Genomic DNA, 24262 nt, shown 5'->3' with positions numbered 1-24262 from the left:
ACCATTGCCGTAACTTGAGATTAGAAAGAAAAAAAAAAGAGAACATGCATGTAGTTCATCTTGGAGGCCGAACAAAGGAGAAAGAAAATAAAATTTGTGGCTTTGAAGTTTCGGCCATTTGGAAGCAACAATTCAAGGTGAAATTCAAGTTGTTTTGTTAATTTTTAGTATCATTGAATCCCTTACTTAATTTTCTCTAAAACCCATGAGTTAAATTTTGTTTTGGTGAATAATTGATGTTCGGCCATGAGTTGATGAGCTAAGAAATTTGAGTTTGATGTTAGAATTTAAAAATCAAGTGTTAGATGAATGCCTTTTGTGTTACGATTTTATGTGATTTTTCCTAAATTGTCTATAAATTTTTGGTTGTTGATTTCATGGTAATGGTATATTGAATCCATGATTTGAATTCATGAAAATTTAGTAAGGTTGCATTCGGCAACTTGCTTGGAATTAAGAAATGATGTCTAAGCTTAGGTGATTTCGATGATGATATATATATTCACAAGTATATTTAGCTGATTCGGCTTTGGTATTTGCATAGATAAAATATGTGTAAAGTTAGTTGTTGTGTTTGGTTAAGGTACTATAAATAGCTTATGATTAATTCATCTTTGGTAAGTTTCATGTATGATATGCTATGGCTTTGAGAATGCATTTTATAAATTAGTTCGAAAAGGAGTGAAATAACAATTATATGTTTGACTATGTATTGGATATTTTGGTTTGGTTTGTCAATGCAATGTATGTGCTTAGGTTATGCTTAAATGGTTAGTGGAAGTAAATGATGTAATGTCAACCATAATTTTATATGTTAACAAATATTATGCTATTTGTTATGATTGGTATGAGTTAAAATGCAGATGTGTATAGATAAGCAAAAGGATATGTTTAGTATTTAGTTAAAGTAACGAAATTGTACTAAAGAGAGTATTAATGCATGTTTGGTACTTGGGATGATTGAGGTGGTGATCTCGAAGCTAAATGTTATAAGGAATAAGTGTATTTCTTGCTAACCGAATTATAATATAATCGAATGTGGTTTTACACAATAGTGATGTGATAAGTTTAAATTTGGTTCATTATCTCAAGAACTCAAGGAAACAAAGTCGGATCGTGGAAAAAGGGAAATTGGTCGAATAGTCGGAATTGACGTACATTAGCGATCGAGGTAAGTTTTAAGTATTAAAGCCTATAATGTGATTGAGTATGATATGTTGAGCACATATTAAAAGAATCATAACTCTATTGTAAATCTTTATGCATATAGCCTAATGGATATTATGAAGTATAGGCAAGTTATTGATATGATATGTTGCCAAATGGATATGATATTATGAAGTGCTGAAAGGATATGTCAGAAGAGTAAAATTGTGATAAACCTGCTCAGGACAGCAGCAGTAACATGAATTTAGAAAATCACCATAAATTCATGGATTTGAATTAGAGGCTGAATGAGACATGAAATTAAAGCTTAATGAGTCTAGTTTCTTATAAAAGAAACCGTGTAAGCAAAGGATTTTCTGATAATGAGAAATTTGATTCGTAGTGAAGAGTGGTCAGATTAGTCAAGCAGTGAAACAGGGGAAACTTTAAGAAAAATCTGGTATTGATTGGCCAAACCTAAAATTCTGGAAATTTTATGGATGGAAGACATACGAGTCTATATTCAGGAAAAATTTACGGAAAGTTATTTGGAGTTTTGTAGCTCCAGTTATAAATAATTTAGTGACTATTGCTCAGGAAAAACAGCTTGTGCTGAATTTGAGATTGTGTTGTAAACCTTGATAAACTTGTTTTAGTTGCTTATAAGCTATTGATTAAACCCATATGTGAATTCTAAATTGTGATAAGGCCTAATGGCCGATGTGATGAATGTGAAAGTGTATATATGTGAATAAGGCCTAATGGCCGATGTGATGAATGTGAATATATGTGAATAAGGCCTAATGGCCGATGTGATGAATGTGAAAGTGTATATATGTGATAAGGCCTAATGGCCGAGGTGATGAATGTGAAAGTGTATATATGTGAATAGGGCCTAATGGCCGATGTGATGAATGTGAAAGTGTATATATGTGATAAGGCCTAATGGCCGATGTGATGAATGTGAAAGTGTATATATGTGATAAGGCCTAATGGCCGATGTGATGAATGTGAAAGTGTATATATATGTGATAAGGCCTAATGGCCGATGTGATAAATGTGAAAGTGTATATATGTGACGGGGCCGAGTGGCCAACGTGATGGATGTGAAAGTGCATAAATGTGATAAGTCCCGAAGGGCATTTGTGTCAGTACTATATCCGGGTTAAAACCCCGCAGGCTTTATGCGAGAATATTATCACTGATTTATGTCCGTAAGCTTCGTGCTCGTACTATATCTGAGCTCTAAAGACCCGATGACTACGTGTGGGAATTTTTGTCCGGGTAAGACCCGATAACTTCGTGTGGAGATTATGTCCGGGTAAGATTTCGTAATAAGAATTGCTTATAAATATATTCAATGCGAAAGGTTAAACAGGTATGTACTCCAAGTTTATATGTGAGCTTGATTTGCACTAAATCATAAGGTAGTTATGTGATGCATACGAGAGCAATCTATGAGACTATTCTTATGATTATGTGACATCGGATCAGTGTGAGGGGTGATGTGAAATCATACGATATATCTATGTCACATGAGCTCACTTTTATGTGAAAGTTTATCTGCCTATTGTATATGATGAGATGTGCGTATTCAGAAAAGGGATGGTATGCCCGAAGGAAGAGTGAAATAAAAATACGAACAACTATGTTATGATTTGATTGTTATCTATTGCCACTGCTTAAAACTTACTAAGCATTGTAATGCTTACTCCGTTTACTCTGTTTCCTCTGTCTTATAGATCTCATTGCGAAGCTACAGGCTCGGGGATCGTCAGCAACTAGTCACACTATCACTATCCACTGTTGGTACTGCTATGTTTTGGATTATCTTATGGCATGTATAAAATAGACTAGTGGCGGAGGAATATTTTGGTTAATGTATATAGCCATGCGAAAATGGCTTATATATGTTTGAGCATAATGTTATAATCATTTGGTATGGAATGGTTAATCACCATCATAATTTGTGCTATTTATGCTGAAAGGGCTAGTTGAATCATGGAAACTATGAAGTAGGTAAAGTCTACCTTAAAGGCAGATGCTGGCAGCAGCAGTGAAGTAGATTTGGAAAATCACTAAAAATAGTAGGATTGGAATTAAATAATTAATAAATTATGTAAACGAACCTTAATGAATCTATTTTCATAGAAAAGTAACGAAACGATCATATAGACAGTATGTTAAGAGTTATTGAGGTTCTCGTGAGACGGGGCCAGAACGGTTTCTGGACTCCCTGTTCCGACTTTGAAAATTTATTAAAAATTAACTAGATATAATTAGGAGTCACGCCATATATGTATAGATTCCTCTCTGAGTCTAATTTCCATAGAAACAAACGGCATCAGTATTGAAGCTCTGTGCAGGGAGATATCCAAGTCGTAATGCGCAAGGGTCAGTGTAGTCGATCCCTGTAACATGGGAGACTTTGACTAATAAACTGTACTAATTGGCCCAACCAAAAATTCTAGAAAAAAATACGTAGATGGGCATATGAGTCTAGTTTTAGGGAAAAATCACGAAACTGATTTTTGAGTTGTGAAACTCAAGATATGATTTTTAAAGCGACTAGTACGCAGATTGGGCAGTGTCTGGAAAATTATTTTTTTAAGGGGTTTAAAGTCTGTGAACCCCTCGTGTCCGACTCCGGCAACGGTCTCGGGTACGGGGTGTTACATGCTCTCTATATGCAAATGAATTATGGTTTTCTAACATCTGAATGCCTTCATCTTGATCTTGATATGATTATTGTGTTTACCTAACTAAGAAGGGGGAGGCTTAGGTAATAAGGAAAAGCTAAGTAGGTTCAATTGGCACTAGCTTTTAGGTATTTTGCTAGTGAGTTTCTAAACTCAAACCTTCTGTGGTTGTTTTATTTATATATATCAATATTGTGTTACTGTGTTGTGTTTGACTTCATGTTTTGTTGATGATAGTTGAATTATTTTGGGCTATTTGTTGTACGGTTGAAGTATACAAAGTGATGATTTAAAAATGCATGTTTTATTGTACGTTTCAATTCATTGATTTGTTAAACTTTCATTGGAAAGATAATTACTGAAGAAGTTATCATTTAAATGGTCTGCTAGATGATATGTTTAGCATGATCTATGTTGTGTTATTAATAGAATGATCAGTTCAATGTTTGTTATATGCCTGTCATAAATATGAATGATATGCAGAGTATGGGGGTTTTTTGATGGATGAAAGATGAAGAAATTACATGTTGTGCAAATCGTACAGAGAATGTATATGCATGATATTTGGTTTTCTGGAGGTTCGGTTGGATTGTACGGAGATATGTGCATACACTAATATGATGACCCTAGGCAGGTTCTTTTGAGTATGAGAGTTTACGGAGTCTAAGGTTTAGAGGCTCACATGTGTAAGCAAGTCCATGACCATGACATATGTAAGTTATCAAAGTATGTCAGACTTGTTCTTAAGTTTTTTGTCAAAGTTATGTGTGGGAATTCACCATACGAAGTCTGCGACAAAATCCGCATATCAAAGTTCACCATTTTCTTGAATCTTCTTTTATGAACTCGTATGTAGATATCCCGTTGGACTTGTTATCTGTTGTTCAAGAAAAAGTTATACATTCCATTCCTTCATGAAAAAGTCTACAGAACAATCTACATATAAGAATCCACATAGATATAAGTAAATATTCATTTATGGATTTGCATGTATTAGTTTTCCATATATGAGTTCGCACCCATGAAACTTTAATATTAATTATGTTTGATAGTTTGATGGATTTGTCTTTATGATTCAAGATATGGTAGTCTGCTGATCTTATATTCATGTTTCAACTTTAAGATATCAAACAGACTATCTGTAACACCCCTAACCCGTATCTGTCACCGGATTAAGGTTACAGAGCATTATCGTACAAAGGAAACATTTAAACATACATTTCAAACAATATCATAAATATAGTATAAACCAATCGTTCACATACATATCATCCCTAAATTGAGCCCTCAATGCCCTATACCTTAGAAACAATTCGAGACTAAATTGGAATCATTTGAAAATTCTGGGAAAAAGTTACAGAAATTTGAATACTGGGGTCACATGGTTGTGTGGCCAGGTCATGTGCCTCACATGACTGAGACACAAGCATGTGTCTCAGGCCGTGTAACCTTCGAACTAGGGACACACGGCCGTGTCCCATCCCGTGTCCTCACACGTGTAACTCTCTGAGTAGGGTCACACGACTGTGTCACACGCCCGTATGCCATGCTGTGTGCTAAGCTGTGTAACTTACTGACTTGCATACAAAGAACCTTCAGGAGACACACGGCCAAGTCACCAAGCCGTATAGACCTAAAATTCACCTAAAACAAGCCATTTCCAACACCTTTTCATGCATAATCATTTGAACCAAAAGTGCACACCTAAAAGGCATCAAATCATACCTAAACATGCATATATTTGTCACTCCAAAGGTCCTAATTCAACTAACCAATATGCCATTCAGAGGCACTCAAAAGAAATCATCAAAACTTACCTAAACATGTCATCTTTACTAAATTTCAAACATCAATATTTAATTAAATACCTTTCAAAACATGCAATAACTTGACCATGATCTTACCAATTCAATGCGTACCATTTGATCCATTCAAAACATGCATCATAAGATAGCATAATGACACATACTAGCAAAGCATCAAAGGTACCAACCAAGATAACATTCATAACTTATACAAGCCAATTCACCAACTAAACATTCATCACAATAACATTACAATTCAACTTATACATGCCATTATAACCTTGGCCAAAACATTCAAAAACTACCGATATTTATGCTGGATGGTGTGATAGGTCTCTGATGAGCTTCCAAACTGATCGAGCTTCCAATAATCTATAAAACATAAGAAAAGAAACTACATAAGCACATAATGCTTAGTAAGTTCATAGAAAATAAAACATAACTTACTATTCATTTGCATAACATAAAGTATAAGCATAATACAACCCAAACCACAAGCTTGGCACAATCCTATATATCATCATCAATACACAAGTTAGTGTGATTGCCATAACAAGAAACTTGCATATGTGTTCATATCATTTAGATCATCATTCCTTTTCATAGATTCATGATACATCACATTTGAACACTTACCCTTTTTATTTCCTTTTCATACCCATTGAACCATCTAGAATATCATTGAATACATGGGAAAGCTCATACGAAGTGTGCTTAAACATATAACAGTAACATTTCCTTTACATCACTGCTCACACAAGCTATGAAATGGGCCTACTCACACGAGCTTTAGGTTGGAATATAAGCTACACGATGCTACTCATACGAGCTATAGAGTATCTGCAACAAATGCATGACCTCAACATCCATCATTTGCATGTCATTTGCATGTCATTTGCAAGACCAGCACCTGAAACATTAAATCTCTAATGACATGTCATTTGCATCCTACGAATTCCTAAGGTTCAATCGAAACTCAACATCCGTCAAATCATCATAGCTTTAGTACGATTATACATTGATACATTTACATTAAGATAACATAATAAACATTAAAATGAAAAACATTAATACAATAACCGTTCATACGAACTTACCTCAATAACTAGGGCATAGAAGTTAAATGAGCTATTCCAAAGCTTTTGTTTTGCCTCAATCTAGATCTGTACGTGGTCTATCTTGATCTAAATAGATAGATTTCAATCCATTTAGTATCTCTAGTATTCAATTTAGTCCACATTTAACATTTATGCAAAATTACTATTTTACCCCTAACATTTTAACTTTTTAAAATTTAGTCCTTAAGCTCATAAATTGAAATCTAAGCATTTTAATCCCCCATTCAAGCTAACTAAATTCATTAGGGACTTATATCAACCCATACAAACCATAATTTCATAATTTTTCCATGAACTTTTACTATTTTTACAAATCAATCCCTAAATGCAAAATTCATCAAAAATCACTTTACAAAGCTCGTTTATTTATCAACAAGGATTTATAATCTACCATTTAACATCAAGAATCATTCAAAAACATTCATGGCATAACCCTCAATATTTAATATTTTTACAAATTGACCCCTGGGCTAGCTAGATTAAGCTAAAATGACTTTAAAAACATAAAAATCATTGAAAACGGAGTTGAAAAACATATCATGCAAGCAAAGAGACTAGATTGAATGCTCCAAACCCTAAAATGGTGTTTTGGTTCATCAAATTTGGTGGTGATATGCTTTTAGGAAGATGATACTATCTTTTCTTAGTTTAATTTTAACTTTAATTACTAAATTACCATTTTACCCTTTTAAAACTATCAAAATTTCAATAAAACCTTGCCATGACTATCCACTAACTACTAAAATGGTGTAATTACCATCTAAGTCCTTTCACCTTAAAATTTCATAGCCATTTGACCCTTTTAGCTAATGGAACTTTACTTTTACACTTTTTACGATTTAGTCATTTTTACTTAATTAATCATGCAAACATCAAAATTTCTTAACAAAATTTTAATATGACCTTACTAATATCTCATAGACATTAAAATAATAATAAAATAAAAATTTACTCATCAGATTTGTGGTCTCGAAACCACTATTCTGATTTCACTAAAAACGGGTTGTTACACTATCCTTCATAAGAGTCAACATGGATTATTATCCAAGTAAGAGACTACATGAGCTTATTCTTATGTTCATGCTATGAGAGTTGTATGAAGTAGTTATATCAATCCAAAATCGCAGGAATCTTCTTCACGTATGAGTCTGTCAAGGACTATCTTTAAATCGAGAGTCCGCAATGACTATTCGCCAAACAAGAGTATGGAAGCAGCTATTAATTAAGATGAATTTCACAAGTAGGAACTCGTGGGTTTGAATTTGTAACACCCACTCCCTATCCGATCACCGAATTTGGGTATGAAGTGCCACACTGAAACGAATCTTACCTAACCACAGTTTTAAACTTCATAACTTTCAAGACTAATTTATTTAAGTTACAATAATACTTACTACAATTGAAACCTTAAAATTTCATAAAATTTATTGACACAAAATTTCAGACTCTAGGAAAAATTGTACATATACAATATGTTCGACCCCGAGGCAAAGCTTCTGACAGTACCCCCTTCCTATGTGCATGAAACTTTACTGAAGATGATTCAGGATCTAACATGGTCTAGCTCAGTCCCTCATCGAGTTTCTTAATCCAAGAATCTTGCATCCACAAGTCAAAACCCTTGTAAGTTCAAATGAACCTAGTAAGTTTCTTTACTATAATACTCGAAAGTAGTCCAAATGCACTACTCCTTAATCGACTTCCACCTTTCTTTAATGAAGGATTCATTGTTGAGCAATCTCTACCTGGTCAACTTACGGCCCTTCTACTATGTTTGGTGGATTCTAGACGAACACCATCCTTACGGAGTCTCACTTTTCCTTTCACACTTCATGTCATGAATATCCTTTTAGTTTTATCCTAGCTCATAGACGCCATAGCTCTGACGGATACATTGATATTTCCCTCATAAGGCCTACTAGAGAATAACCATGCCACATTGGAGGTCTTAACCCTGCTTCATCATTTCTACTTTTACCCTACATTCTGGTTGTAATATTGTTTAGATTACTCCTTTGTAATACGCCTTAATTGTGATATCTTGATTTTACAGTGAAACATACTAATCTATAGAGGACTATTCAAGCCTACAACATCGAACAAAATATTATCTTGACACCATTTATGTCTCTTTTAAGATGTTTCCCCTACGACTCTAACTCTAGGGGTTATTCTCGCAATAGCTTTTCCTCAAGAGAAATAGTCTTGATAGATAAATTAGTCATATGGATAATCTTTTTGGGTATGTCTTTCTCTTTCTCATCCAAGTTTCATTGAGCAACCTCTGGCTGTCCTTAATGACGAATCCTTTACTACAAATCCTTAGATACATCTTCTCTCATTTGTCTTTTCCTTAGTCATTACTGACACATCATTTCCCCTATCTAAATCTTTTTGGGTTTCCACCCATATGCCCTTTCAGCTTTCTCATCTATTATTTTGGTAGTCTTCCCCATTTCTATTACGTTTTTCATTCATCTGCAGAATCCTTAGACCCACTAGCTAACTATTTCTTGTCCACACTTTTATTTTCCTTCTATTTGCAGGATTTCTCACTATTACTATCATGGTTATCTACCCATGTTTATTGTTCTGACAAACTACATTATGTTGCCACAATCGACCTGTGGTCTTACGCAACATGATCCCATATTTAACGTCCTAGTATGTTTAATGTCCTGGCAGACTACCTCATGTTTATTGCCTCGATGGACTCCATAGTTTATGAGTTTTCTGTTGCCTTGAAAGATCAAGAAAATTGTAGATAGCAGGGTGAGATGATTACCCGAGTCACTATTTGAGGAAAAAACTATTGATTGTGTCGTAAGAAATATGCATATTTTATTATGCCCAATATTATTCCCACGATTATCTAAAAAATATAAATTTATTCACATTTGAAAACCTAGATGTGGAAGGAATAATCAATTATTGGATGGAGAACATGACAAGTGGACTCGCAATGCCAACACCGAGGTGCCTTTAAAATTCAACACAACCACCATGGTCCTAATGGAAAAAAATATGGATACAATTTATTTGCACCCACTTGACACCTACACTCAATGCTTCTAACGTCATTGCATATAGAGCAATTATGCTTTATGTGATTTTACATAAAGAACATATTTGCATTAACCATTGGATCTATGAAGAGATGATGAAGTGCTTATGGATCCATAAACAAAGTATGTAATTTTCACACTTGATCACAACACTATGCAGACGAGCTGGAGTTCCCATGTCTCCTGTCGAACCATTCACGTGACCGACAAGGAGAATAATTGGGGACAACATGTACAGACAGTTTGTTGAACTCCAAAGGAAGCAGAAGCAAGAAGCCAAAAAGTGAACAAAACATAGGAAGGATTCCCATAGACTGGGTAAGAGGAAGACCAAAGCACAGATGTCATAGATGATGGGATGGACAGACATGTCAATTTCCGAATGGCAAACGCGTTGGATGCAATACGTAGGTGATATTTTGATTTGCATTGTGCAACAGAATGGATGGCTAACACCAACGCCACTACCAGACATGTTAGTGAGATTTCCACTACCGAGCAAAGAAGAAGTCGATGAGGATGAGTCAGAGCCTGATTCCGTCTAATTTTGAATAATTTTTAATTTATTTTTAATTTGGACATCGTACTCTATTTATTTGGGATGATTGTTATTTGTTTCTTTTGATTTTTATTATTTGGAACTTTGATATTATATATATTGCGTTTAGTTTTTCTCAATAGGAACCCCAAACTTTTGAAGGCATTACAGGACTGAGCAAAAACCGAAAGGAAGAGTAGTTCCACCAATTGTATTGCACGAGTCACACCCATTGGGTAATATCTTTCCTTTATATTTTTAATTGCACATTAGGGACATGTGTCAAATAAAGTGTGGGGTGACTTAGGAAAATCTTAAATTTTTTCTCTTTTTATTATTTTATTTTATTTTTCTTTATTTTTAATAGTTTTTAAATTTTTATTATTGCATGTTTTCTATGTGCTTGAGCTTGTAGAAATAAAAGTGATTGGTTAGGAGTATGTTAATAGGATTTTATGGATAAATTGTAATTTTAGTTTGATAATAATTGATTTTAAATTTTTAATTTTAGACTACTTAGCTCAATTTATTACAATGTGAATAGATTTAAGATGTTAAGTATACCACATGATAAATAGGTATAGAAATAGCATGCATGTTTAATTGAATTATAGGTTGTAGAAATTGATAGACTTGGTAGATTTAATCCATGTATAGAATTACCGAGGGACGACCTTAAGCATTGTTTGGTAGACAATTTCTTGAGCCTAAAAGATATCCTATAAATATTTTCCCTAGTACTTATTTTCAATCTTAATCCATTTTCTTGATGAACCCAAAAATGAAACCGTAAGCCTATTATATATTATATTTGATCCTTTATTTATTGGTCCTTGCACGGATTTAGACATCAAACAATCAATATTGAGGGATTAGGTAGATACATCTCGGTGGTTTCGAAAGAAAACAAAAATTGAGTGAACTAAGGAATTGAATGGTATAGTGAGTATAAGATTTTGAGCTTGTAGAAAAATAAGGCAAAATTCCATTCGAGAAAATCTCGATGAAAAATAAAAACAAAGTGAGTTGAAAAAAGAGTACGCTCACATTTGTTCAAAAAAAATATTACGAGCTCAAATGATTATACTCACGAATACTATACTATGCCTTAGTAAATGGAGAGATAATGAAGGTGAGAGAAATGGATATAAGGTGGTGAGCTATATGTATACTCGAGTGAGTATTGGGGGCAATATCATGTGCCAAACTACTTTCGTGCTTAATTTTTTTGTCGAGCCCATTCTTTGAATTCCAAAACAACCTAAGCTGCAAAACGTTACAAGTCAAAAAGTCCTATGTGACTTAGGTAGTACTTTATATAGATGAAATTGTGTCGAGTTTTGATGCTTTTACCACTTATATTCATTTGAGCATACGTGTATATTTGTATATATGTTTTGATGGAAACATATTCTTAACATTCTTTTATTTGTTTGCTTTGTAATTTGTTGAACTAACCCATCTAATTTTAAAAATTGTGAGTCAATTGTATCTCACTCCAGAGTTATATATTTATTTACACTGTCTTGTTAATATATTTTTTATCTAATTTCCTATATCAAGCTAGCTCAAGTACATTTTCTCTTTTTTCATGTTTATCTATTGTTTTCAGTTTAGTTCGTTTTTAGTATTTATTTTATTTTGTTCAGTTTGCTTGAGGACAATCAAAGACTTAAGTGTGGGGGTATTTGACCTCCCGTCAAATGTATTAGTTATTTTGGGTTATTTTTGCACTTAAAGACCTTGTTTTCTATGCAATTTAGTATTTTATATTGCATTTTCGGTATTTAGCTTGTCTATTGTGACCCATTAGGCCAACATGGGCCTTAGGTAGTTCTAATATGTTTAATTAAGGGCGTAGGATGAAGATTTATAGGCCCAATTGACGTGGAAGCAAGGGATGAGTGATGCACAAGCTTACCGGGATGTTAAAGCATGGAATGAACCAAGAAATAGGTCGACTTGTCACCCAAGGATGCCAAGGCTATTTTCATCTGCACAATCAACTTTATTCGAAGACCTTGGACGTGCCAAAGACCTAATTTGGGCTGCCAAGACTCCTATAAATAAGACATTATGGTTTTGATGTAACTAAGTCATCCTAGACGCAATTAAAAACTCTAGTAGTTTAAAAGTAGGATTAGATTATTTTTCTTTCGGTTTTTCATAAACTATTTGATTTTCCTCTTGGAACCAATTTTGATCCAAGAGTTATTTTATTTTATTAAAGTATTCAATTTATTTCTTTATTGCAAACGATATATTTCATTATTCCAATCAAGATGTTTTCTACTCTATTCTCCATTCGATATCAGTCCATGATTATTCTAATCTCATTTCTCTTTCGATTCAGTCGTGTTCTTTACATGAGTTGTTCAATTGGGATAAATATTATGAATAACATGAGTGGCCAAATCCCTTAAGGGAGATTAACAAGTGGATGTTTAACACCCTTAACCCGTATTCGTCACTACAATAGGGTTATGGAGTATTATCGTATAAACGTAACTTAAAAACATACATTTCCAAATATTAATATAAACATAGCATAACCCAATCATTTAAAGTAAAAACACTTCAGAAACTATTCGGGACTAAATTGGAAACATTTGGAACATATAAGAAAAAGTTAGAAAAATTGAACTATACGGGTCACACGGCCGTGTGACTCACATGGCTGAGACACACACCCATGTCTTAAGCCGTGTAACAATCAAAATAGGGACACACGACCGTGTCCCAGCTCGTGTCTGTGCTCGTGTAACTCTCTGAATTCGGTCACACGTCTAAGCCACACGCTCGTGTTCCAAGCCGTGTAACTCTCGAAATGGCCACACACGCCTATGTGTCAGGCCATGTAACAACTTGACTTGTAGACCTTAAAACTTATAGGGGACACATGGCTGTGTTGCATGGTTGTGTGTCACACACGGCTGAGTCACACGCCCGTGTCTCAGGTCGTGTGGACATGAAATTGGCAAAAATCAAGCCATTTCCATTACAAAATCAAGCATGTACCTAAAACCATTTTGGGCACATGACCAAAGCATCAAAATCATACCAAAACATGCATGAAATGACCAATTCAAAAGACTAATTCCATTCAACCAATATGTCATACACCTCAAATGCATTCATTCAAATCCTAACTAAACATGTATACATACCACATTTCAATCATGCACATCAAGTCTAATACCTTTCCAAAACTTACCCTATCTTGACCATTTTGAAACTATTCCATCACATACCATATTGGACATTGAAACGTGCATTAAACCTTAGTCATATTAACACATACCAACAAGGCACCAAAAAATCAAAAGTACATTAATCCAAAATAACATATACATGCCAAAATTGTCAACTGACATTCAACTAACATCAAACACAAGTCTACCTATACATGCTATTATAACCTTGGTCAAAACATCAAAAACTACTGATCAAAAACTACTGATCTTCGACGAGCTTCCAAGTCGATTGAGTTTTTGATTATCTATAAAACATAGGGAAGAAACTACGTAAGCATATCATGCTTAGTAAGTTCGTAAAACATGAACGTAGCTTACCATTTCAATGCATAACATTAAAATAAAGCATAATATAACCCAACCATAAGCTTGACACAAGCCTAAGCACCATAAACAACACGTGTTAGTGCATTAACACATAATTCACTTGAATTGTCATAAAGTAAGCTAGGTGTACATGAACATACTACTTTTAAATTCATCCTTTTCATGAACATAGATATACTTTCATTGAACATTTCCATTTCAAACCTTTTCATAGATTCATGACATAGTTCATTTGAACACTTACTATTCCATCAGATACGCGGGAAAGCTCACACGAAGTATGCTAAACATATAACCGTAACCTTTCATTTTCCTTTACACCGTTGCTCACACGAGCTGTGGGTCAGAATGTAAGCTACACAATGCTGCTGATATGTGTTGTTGAGTATCCACAACAAATGCAGGACCTCAGCCATCGGTAGGACATTTAAGACTAGCACCAAAAACATGAAAACCCTAATGACATGTCATTTGTATCCTACGAATTCCTAAGGTTCAAACGGGGCTCGATAATTGTCTTGACATCATTGGATATACATCATATGGTTACATGACAAATAATACATTAACATATAGATCATTATAACATTAAAACACTATTTAATCATATGAACTTACTTAGACAAACAAAGCGTAAAAATGTAGTCAATCAATCCGAGGCTTTCGTTTTTCCCCGATTTAAATCCATACAATGTCTATCTTGATCTAAATATATAAATTCAATTCATTAAATACTTCTATTATTCAATTCAGTCAATATTTCATATTTTTGCAAAATTACTATTTTTTGCTAACATTTTAACTTTTTACAATTTAGTCTTTAAGCTTATAAATTGAAATCTAAGCAATTTTGTCCTTATTTCATGCTAGCTAAATTCATTAAGGACATCTACCAACTCATACGAATCACCATTTCATCAATTTAACTTAAACTTTTATCATTTTTACAAATAAGTTCCTAAATGACATTTTCATCAAAAAGCACTTTACAAAACCTATTTATTTATCAACAATGACTCATAATCTTTTATCAAACATCAAAAATCATGCAAGAACATTCATGGTAAAATCCTAAATCTTTAACAGTTTTGCAAATTAATCCCTAGGCTAGCTAAATTAAGCTACAATGATCTCGAAAACATAAAAATCATTAAAAAGGGACAAAATGACACTTACATGCTAGCAATTATTGTAGCCGAATGAAAGAACCCTAAAATGGCTTTCTATCCTTCAATATTCGGTGAAGAGAACATTTGGAGAAGATGAATGATTTATTGTTTTAATTAATTTAACCTTTATTTACCAAATTACCAAAATAACCTTTAAAAACTTTAATAATTTCAATAAAACCATGCCATGTATGTCCACTAACCACATAAATGGTCTAATTACCATCTAAGTCCACTCGTATTTAAATTTCATAACTAATTAATATATTTAACTAATAGAACTCCACTTTTACACCTTTAACCACAATCCAAGGCTTCTATGATTGCCCAGGAATGTGCGGTTCATCAACTAATTGATAAAATCACAAAGTTTGATTCTGATGATGATGAGGAAGAGGTGTCCATCAACTAGCTTAAGAGAAAAAGATTTAAGAAGGTTGCTAGTAAAACCATTCAAGCTGACAATGATGACCAGGATAGGCCACAACGTTACAAGAAAGCCATAAAGAAATCCACCCAACCCAAGTGAAGTAATCTCTTTCCCCTCCAAGCTTTGATTTTTATATTTTCATGATCCATCATTCTAGTTTTTATCTATTTCTTGCATTCATATAACTTTTATTAATTTTACTTTGTCATTTCATGTATTGAGGACAATGCATCCCTTTCGTTTGGGGTGTGTAGTACATATATACTGCATTCTCATAACGTTTAATTGCCATTTAACTGTCAGATTACATGAGTATATGGTTATCAATGATGTTCAATGAGGATAATAACTCTTTTTTGTAAACTTAGAAAATAGGGTGGCAGTTGTTTAGGCATATTTAGCATAGGATAGTTGTTGAAAATGACTTTTTAAAAGTAGAATAATTGAAATATAAATGCAATTAGGTTATAGTAGCATTATTTGAATAAAATTATGACTTTGGGGGTGTGATAACTCTCTTGAAAAGAGTTATTTTTAAGGCCTCTAAATAGAATTAATTTGTTGTAATTAAGTGAATACATTTTCATTTTTAGGATATTTTTAGAACATTGCATAACAAAGCTTGGGTTGTGATATAATGGTCATTATTTGTTGCTTATATATCTGAAAAACAAAAATAAAGACTGGATTGAAATATTATACTCGTAGGTAGGCAGGAAAAATGGACTGGTAGTTGAGGCATGTTTTCACAGTTTCCTTAAGAAAGATTTAGCCACTCCTTTGGTCTGGAGAAATGTTGGTCGACTATCTTCCAAGATACAACAACAAGATGAGCATAGAGCAACGAAGCCAAATTGATTTCGACCATATAACAACTTCGATACTAGTCTAGAAACGTGATTAAAACCAAAAACTTACTGCTACTCTCTTTTTTTTCAGAATTTTAGAATTATGAGAAATTTGGGCTTTGATTTCGACATCTCAAAATCAATTTGGTTATGTTAGAATCACTCTAAAACTGAAGAAAATGTGTTCCCCACTTCTGATTTGGTGCTAAAGAAAAAAAAATGATTAAAAATTAAAAAAGAAAAAAATGGTTTTCTGCTTATGTTTTCCAACAATGTGCATAAAGAAAAAAATTGAAGGTTGTGCTCCATCAAATTGAGACAAATTGATTGAAAAAATTTCGAGTTGTCGAGTCTTATTTTATCATCTTAATTTAATTTAATTTTTTTCAAATTGAACAGGGTGAAATGGAATTTGAATTGACTCAAATTGAATCAAATCAAGTGAAATTATTCGAGTTAAATTTGAAAAAATTAAACATGTCAAATTAAAATATTGTTACAATATAATTAAATCAATGTTAAAAGGCATAACTTTGAAACCATATATATTTGAAAGCTATTACTAAGAAAAATAAGAGGAAAATTAAGATCCTTTAGTATGATAAACTTAAATTAGTAATTTACTTGTTTAGGTCTTCAAAATTATTATTTTAGATTTTTTTATATATTCTTTAGAATTTTTAAGAATTTTTAATTTTGTTTTTAATCTTTATAATTTTAATATATATATATATGAAAATTTAGAATTTTTATAAATATTTAGAATTTTTGAAAATTATTTTAATTATTTTTTGTTGAGATGGATCAATTTGCTCATTTTCGAAATTGAGAAGGACCAAATGGATATTTACACCAATTTGTTGTTTGAATTATTTAATTTATTTGAATTGTAAAATTCAACTCGACTCAAACTCAAAAAATCGGATTACTTATTTGAGTTGACTCAAAGAAACCAAAAAACTCAATTCGATTAATTCAAAATTTGATTTTTTTTAATTTTTCAAATCAAAACGAGTTTTACTCACCCCTAACTTTTTCAACAGTGGAATATTAGGAAAATGCAAATATTACTCTTTTGTAAAATGCCCACATAAATGCTTCTAAGTTTCTCCATTTTCCAAATCAATCTTTAAATCTAAGTTAAGTCAATCTCACCTCTCTTTACAATTTAATCCAAGCTCAATCAAGACCCATTAGCTAAAATAAAAATAAAATAAACCAATAATAAGTTCTCAACTCTAGAATTAGAATTTCAGATATTAAATTCACCACCCAAAAAAGTATTTCTCGTTAAACCTTACATTATATTATCAAATTTTCATGAAATTCAATATTAGAAATTTCAAGTCGTTAAACAACTCACTCAAGTCTCCGTGTTGTACTGTAATATCAATGATCATTATTGACATGGGCCGCCACATCAGATTTACAATGGTTGACTAAACGACAGTTAATGGCCATGTTAGCAAGACCATTAGAATTTAATGGTCACTCATTAAATCTAACGGACAAAAGGTTTAATTGATGAACTTTGTAGATTGAAAAACTTAATTGGGTGAATCTTAAAAGATTCAGATGAATTTAATTGATGTTTTGAAAATATTTGGAGTGCTTTTATTTGTATTAAACTAAAATGAAAAGCTAAAATCACTATTTGACTTCTAAAGTATATTCTTTTTCCTTCTATCATACTTAATTTTTTTTATCTAATTTAGTACCTAAAGTATCGTTATGTTATAGTATTTAGTCCATTTTACTAACATAAGTTAAAAAAATGGTGACCAATCAAATCCCACCACATCTTTCTTTTATAAAAATATATAATTTTTTATTAAATATATATATAAACCAATGTTTTTTAAACTGGATCATTGGTCAAACCGATCAGGCCATCAGTTCGCTGGTTTGACCGGTCCAATCAGTCGGATTAAAAAATTATTAAAAAATTAAAAAATTTTAAAAATCCTGATTCAATCGATTTTTAGTTGGTTCAACCAATTTGCACCGGTTCTCGATTTAACCGATTCAAAGTCATTTTCCAAACCAATTCTCAGTCTGACCAACTAGTATGGTCTGGTTCAAACAACAGTGATATAAAATTTTAAAAATATAAAAATAAATATATATATAAATCTTGAAAATCTAAAAATGATAAAAAAATAATTAAATATTTTTAACAAAATTTCAAGAATCATTTGGGTATTTCTTGATCTTTTATCTTGTCCTCCTTCATCAAAACTCATCTCATTTGATAATTCTTCATCTTCATTTGGGTAATTCTTCACCATCAAATCTTTCTTCTTCTTCAGCATCCTAACACCAAAAAGATAAAAATCCACTAATTCCATTAAATAATTAAATGTTTTTAATTCTTAAAATAAAAAAATTTCTGGGTTACACTTTGAAGAAGAAGAAGAGACCATAATCTTGTTTTCTATATGCTTTATTTTTGTCAAGTCCTCAATTGCTAACACTAGCTAACAAGTGCTTGTTACTGAAACAAGAAAACCAAAAAGGGAAAAATCAACACAAAGAAGAAAACTCATCTTATTTGGTTTTAGGGTTCAATGAGCTCCAAGCCTTCGTTTTGAATCCGAACGATGAAAAGAAAGACGCACCGTGCGAAAAATTACCTTGCTCGATGTTTGAGAAAAAACATAGACTATAGTTTAGGGAAAATTCAATATTTTTAGGAAAGTTAATAATTAAGAAAACCAATAAATAATATAATATTTATTTTTAATAAAAAAAATTATATTATAAAATGAAAAATGACAAGTTACACGATTTAATTAGTCAAATTTATTTTAGCGTCTGTTAAAAAATGAACTAAAAACTATAATAGAATAATATTTTAGATACTAAATTGGACTATAAAAAATTAAATTACCAAAATAAAAAAGTGAATATATACTTCATGAGTCAAATAGTGAAAGATGTTCTGGAATTGAAAAATAGTCCAAAGAATCGGCCTGATTGGAAGCTTTGGGCTTTAACAGTAGGTCCCCTTTCCTTAACCCAAAACCCATGCTTGAAAATTCCCAAAGTAACCCAACGACAATGGAAACCTCTTTCGATTTTCTCGTCTACCTTGTCGATCGGATCTCAACTAAACCAAAATCCTTCTCTCATGTTTCGTAGACTCCCTCCTTTCTTTCACCCTAAACCTCTTTCACTTCTCCTCCCCAACAAACCTACTTTTTCAACATCCCAGGCCATTCTTTTACACTTCAACCATCAAAATGGCTGATACCCAAAAGTTCTATTCCTTTCCTTCCCTTGACAAAGTCTCTAAACCAGAGTTACTTCGTGCTTTGGAGTCTTCTCTAGGCTCTTCTTTTAGCTCTGACCGAATTTGCCGCGCCCCCAACCCTTTAATCATTGTTATAAGTGGTCCAAGTGGGGTAGGCAAAGATGCAGTCATCAAAAGACTCAGAGAAGTTAGAGAAAATCTTCATTTCGTTGTTACTGCTACGAGTAGAGGAATTAGGCCTGGTAAAGTTGATGGCAAAGATTACTATTTTGTGTCAAAGGAAGAGTTTTTATCGATGGTTGAAAAAGATGAGCTTGTGGAGTATGCTGTAGTTTATGGTGGTTACAAAGGAATACCTAAGAAGCAGATAAGAGAGTTTATGGCAAAAGGGTGTGATATTGTGTTGAGAGTAGACATTCAAGGGGCAGAAACATTAAGGAAGACACTTGGAGATTCTGGGGTGTTCATATTTTTGGTGGCTGAGAGTGAGCTGGCGCTCATTGAGAGGCTGATTGAGAGGAAGACTGAGAGTAAGGAGGAATTGCTACTCAGGATTGCTACCGCCAGAGAGAGGTGAAGTTTGTTAAGAGATTCGATTATGTTGTTGTGAATGCACATGGGAAGCTTGAGGAGGCTGTTAATTTGGTGGGATCTATTATCGATGCTGAGAAGGCTAAGGTTAGGCAGAGGACGCCATTCATTTGAGATTTTGACTTCTTCACTTTGGTTTCTTTTACTTCTTGTTGAATTCTGTGTTATTGGGAATGGTTAATCTGAATGAAAGAGCAGTACAATGGTTCATTATGATATCATACCAAGATTTATTACACTTTTTCAAACTGCATGCTGAAATAGAAATTTGTCGAGGTTTCATGTATGTAAGCAGGTCTCGGCTCTTGAGCCCTAAGTTCATTATATTGTAAAGATCTGCATTTTAGGCCAAGTAGTAACTGGGAGTTCCTTTGCTCCATATTCTTGTTTTAATGGCATTGTTAAATCTGGTTGGACGCACTGGCACTCTGCCTAACACGTACCCTTTGAAACTAAGTAGATGTAATACAACAGTTAACGTGTTATGCTGTAAATTAGTTTACAGAATGATGCTTGCTCATTTTAACAACACTGATAGAAAAGTTCAATTTCAGTTGTTAGAGAGATTTATTTTCCCGGAAAAGTTGGCTCTACATTGCTGTTTCTGAATGTGTCTGTTTAAAGTTTTGATTGTTTGGGGCATCAGAAAATCACCAAAATGAAAGGATGACAAGTAGAAACCAATAGTAGGAAGATGCCAAGTTGAGATGATGTGACAGTATCCTATCAGCAAGGACAACAAGATCCTTCTTCATTCTTTACACTTTCAACTTGACTGTTCTCTTGTGAGAAGTGCCAGCAGCACAATGACACGATTGAACCCAGTACACATCTTGATTTCATTTAGTCTAACTGTGCCATTATTTGCTTGGATTTTGGTTTCCTTTTCTCCGAATGAATTGCTTGCTTTGGTCGTCTTGTAATCTTTTTCCTTATTAATGATTGTTCTTGCACTGGCTTAAGTAACAAATCACACTCTTGTTTCTTGAGATGGTTGAAGAGCAATTTAAGATAGATGATGTTCCTTACAAGTAGGAGGTCACAGTTTTTTGCTACCAACTCGACTCATTGATGGTATTGTGCAGCTTCTTGGTAGTTAAACTTTGTTGTATTTTGTTGATTCAAACTCTAAACTTAGTATGAGATTTCATCAAATTTTCTTACCTTTGGCCTCAAAAGTTCTACCAGTCTCTGCATTTCAGTTTTCGTTTGTAGACTACTAATATCTTTCTGGCTCAAATGTGTGTTGTTTACTTGCTATCATTCGGCCTGAATAGAAATGCCGTCATTGACCAAGGTCTATCGTTTAGGACAGTGTTAATATGATTCTATCTGATCAACTGGTTGAAATAGTTCAATTGAGATTTGGTGTTCTGTAAGATTCAGTAGATATCATAGGATCAAATATTTTGTGAATAGGTTGAATTGATAAATTAAAAAAAGAAAAATCAGTTTTAGTTCTTTCAAAAGAAAATTTATTTTAAAATTTTGCATGCGATTTGCTTTTTAATTTTTTTAGATTTGTATTAGAAGTTGTTCCCTTTAGTTCATAGATTTAGGGTTAGTATTTTGCTAGTATCTTTTTTTTTATCAAATATTAGTTTTAAACTTTACAATAGAAATATTAAAAAAATCAATATTAGCATTATTTAATAACACAAAATAATTTATATATTTAGTCAAAAAAAATAACTGATGTTAATGATATATAAAATTCATTTATATTTTTTTGAGTATTTATTCATAATTTATTAAGTAAATAAAATAAATAATAATGTGTAAAAATTATTTAATTATAAAATTATATAATTTTATAATAAATAAATTATATTAATTACAATAACGCATGGGACACATAAATTTATATTAATAGGTAGAGTGGTGTGTTTAATAAACTGAAAATTTAACTATTGAAAAATTAAGTACTTAATATTTATTACTAAAATTTATAATTGTTGAATTTATATTAAAAAATTATTTGGTAAATTAATAAATAATAAGTGCAGAATATATTTATGTTGGTTTATAAAAGTAAATATTGGTTTATAAAATATATTTTTTAATTTTAATTTTATTAATATACTATTTTATATTATTTCAAATTTTTAATAAAATAAAATAAATTTAATATTTTCTATTTTAAGTAATAAGTAGCTATCTACCTACTTATCTTTTTCAACTCTTTTTTGTTAAAAATTTTGTATTAAGTAAAAAATTAAAATGATTATCAAACACATTTAAAATATTAAATGTTCAAAAGTTTTATTTTCAATGAAATAAAATTTTTCAATAGTTTATCGAACACACCCTAACTAAATAGTCAACCAAGTTTAAAGATGTTCTTGTTTTGATCCCCATTTTCTTAAGTCACTCTAGTTAAAATACCTTTGATTGCCAACAACCTCTTAGCCTAGTGACTATGTTATTGTTGTGAGAGTTTGCGTTCTGTAACGACTTGGTTTCCAGTGGTGTTGGAAAATACGATTTCGAAATCCCATTTTTGTAAACCGTGTCTGTACATATTTAATAAAAATATTTACGAAATTATTATATAGGTGAATTGAATATTGGATAAGTAATTTAGTCGAATTAGTGATTAATTAAGGTTCAGAGGCTAAATTGTAAAGTCCAACTGCTATAGATTTTTAATTAGAAAATTATTTGAGGACTTAAATTGTAATTAATCTAAGGTCTAAAATAGCAATTAGACCATACTAATATACATGCTAGTAGACGGTAAGAATTATGGGCCTATTAAATTGATTAAATAAAATTTGTTAATTAAATCAAAGTAAATAAACTTAATATTTTATACATATAATTGAAGTAGTGAGAGGAAAAGATGAAAGTTATCATCTTCTTCTTCCAAGCATCGAAGCAAGGGAAAAAAACTTAAGGAAAACTTCAAAGTATTTGATCCTAATTTGGTATGTATAATTTACTAATTTTTATGATTTTGATATCATGGGAGCTTGATTTAGTTAGCCCATGTACCAATTTATAAAATTTTTAAAGTTTTAGAAAGTTTTCATGGTTGATTTCTTGAATTTTTAGGTGTTAAATTGATAGATTTTAACCTTAGATGTGAAAAAAAGACTAAATTGTAAAGCTTAATTGATAGTGTCATACATTAGGAAATAAACTAAATAAATTGTAAAATTCACTGTAGAAATGGAAAATAGGAGGTCCATAATGAGTAATAGTGGAATTGGAATTCAATTTGGAGCTTTACATTGAAAGTTGGTTAGTCCTGGTTTTAGGGACTAAATTGAATAAATTATAAATTTTTGCATAAATTGATAATTTATTGTGAATTGGCTGAATATTGATAATGTTGTATGTTTATGTTAATCTGTAGCTAACGTCGACCAGGATTCGTCAAGAGGGAAAGAAAAATCTAAAGTTGTCGATGAGTAGCTCGAGATTTCTAGTTTGTATTTCTATGATTTGGGACTAAATTAATTGCTGCATTTTCATATCATTTTTCATTATCTATTGTTGAGGTGAGTTATTGAAGATTATTTGAACTAATTTAATGTGTTTGAGATTGATTCCGAGATAAAGACTAAATTGAGTAAAGTACAAAACTTAGAAATTACTTGATATTTTATAATTGACATAGAATTGCATTGAGATATGTTATATAAGTTATGGAATTGTGATATGTTGATTGATATGTGATTATTAAATTGTATATAATGAATTGGAAATTGAATACTCTATTAGTTGTTCGAATCAAGTCGGATATAGTTGGCATGTTATGGGTCAGAGTACTAAATAAAACCATCGTTGCCGGGAAATCCGGGGTTGTAGATATTATGCATTGAGTCATCATTTCTAGGAAACCCGAGGTGAAAAATTGGTTAAATTGAGATAACCATTGTTCTCGGGCAATCCGAGATGATATTATATATTATTATAGTATCATTGTTGTCGGGCAACCTAGGGTGACGAATCTGCGTATCCATTTTAAGTCTGTCTTGGTTAATAGGGTTATAAACGAAAGAACTATTTAATCA

General features: G+C 32.1%; 1 pseudogene; it reads left to right on the top strand.

The window, feature by feature from the left end:
- The first annotated feature begins 19439 nt into the window (after positions 1–19439).
- Positions 19440–21406, top strand: LOC121222445 (guanylate kinase 3, chloroplastic-like; annotated as a pseudogene).
- The last annotated feature ends 2856 nt before the right edge of the window (positions 21407–24262 follow it).

The sequence above is a fragment of the Gossypium hirsutum genome, chromosome D10, assembly GCF_007990345.1.
Source record: "Gossypium hirsutum isolate 1008001.06 chromosome D10, Gossypium_hirsutum_v2.1, whole genome shotgun sequence".
NCBI lineage: Eukaryota > Viridiplantae > Streptophyta > Magnoliopsida > Malvales > Malvaceae > Gossypium > Gossypium hirsutum.
This window is presented reverse-complemented; position numbering and strand designations above follow the sequence as displayed.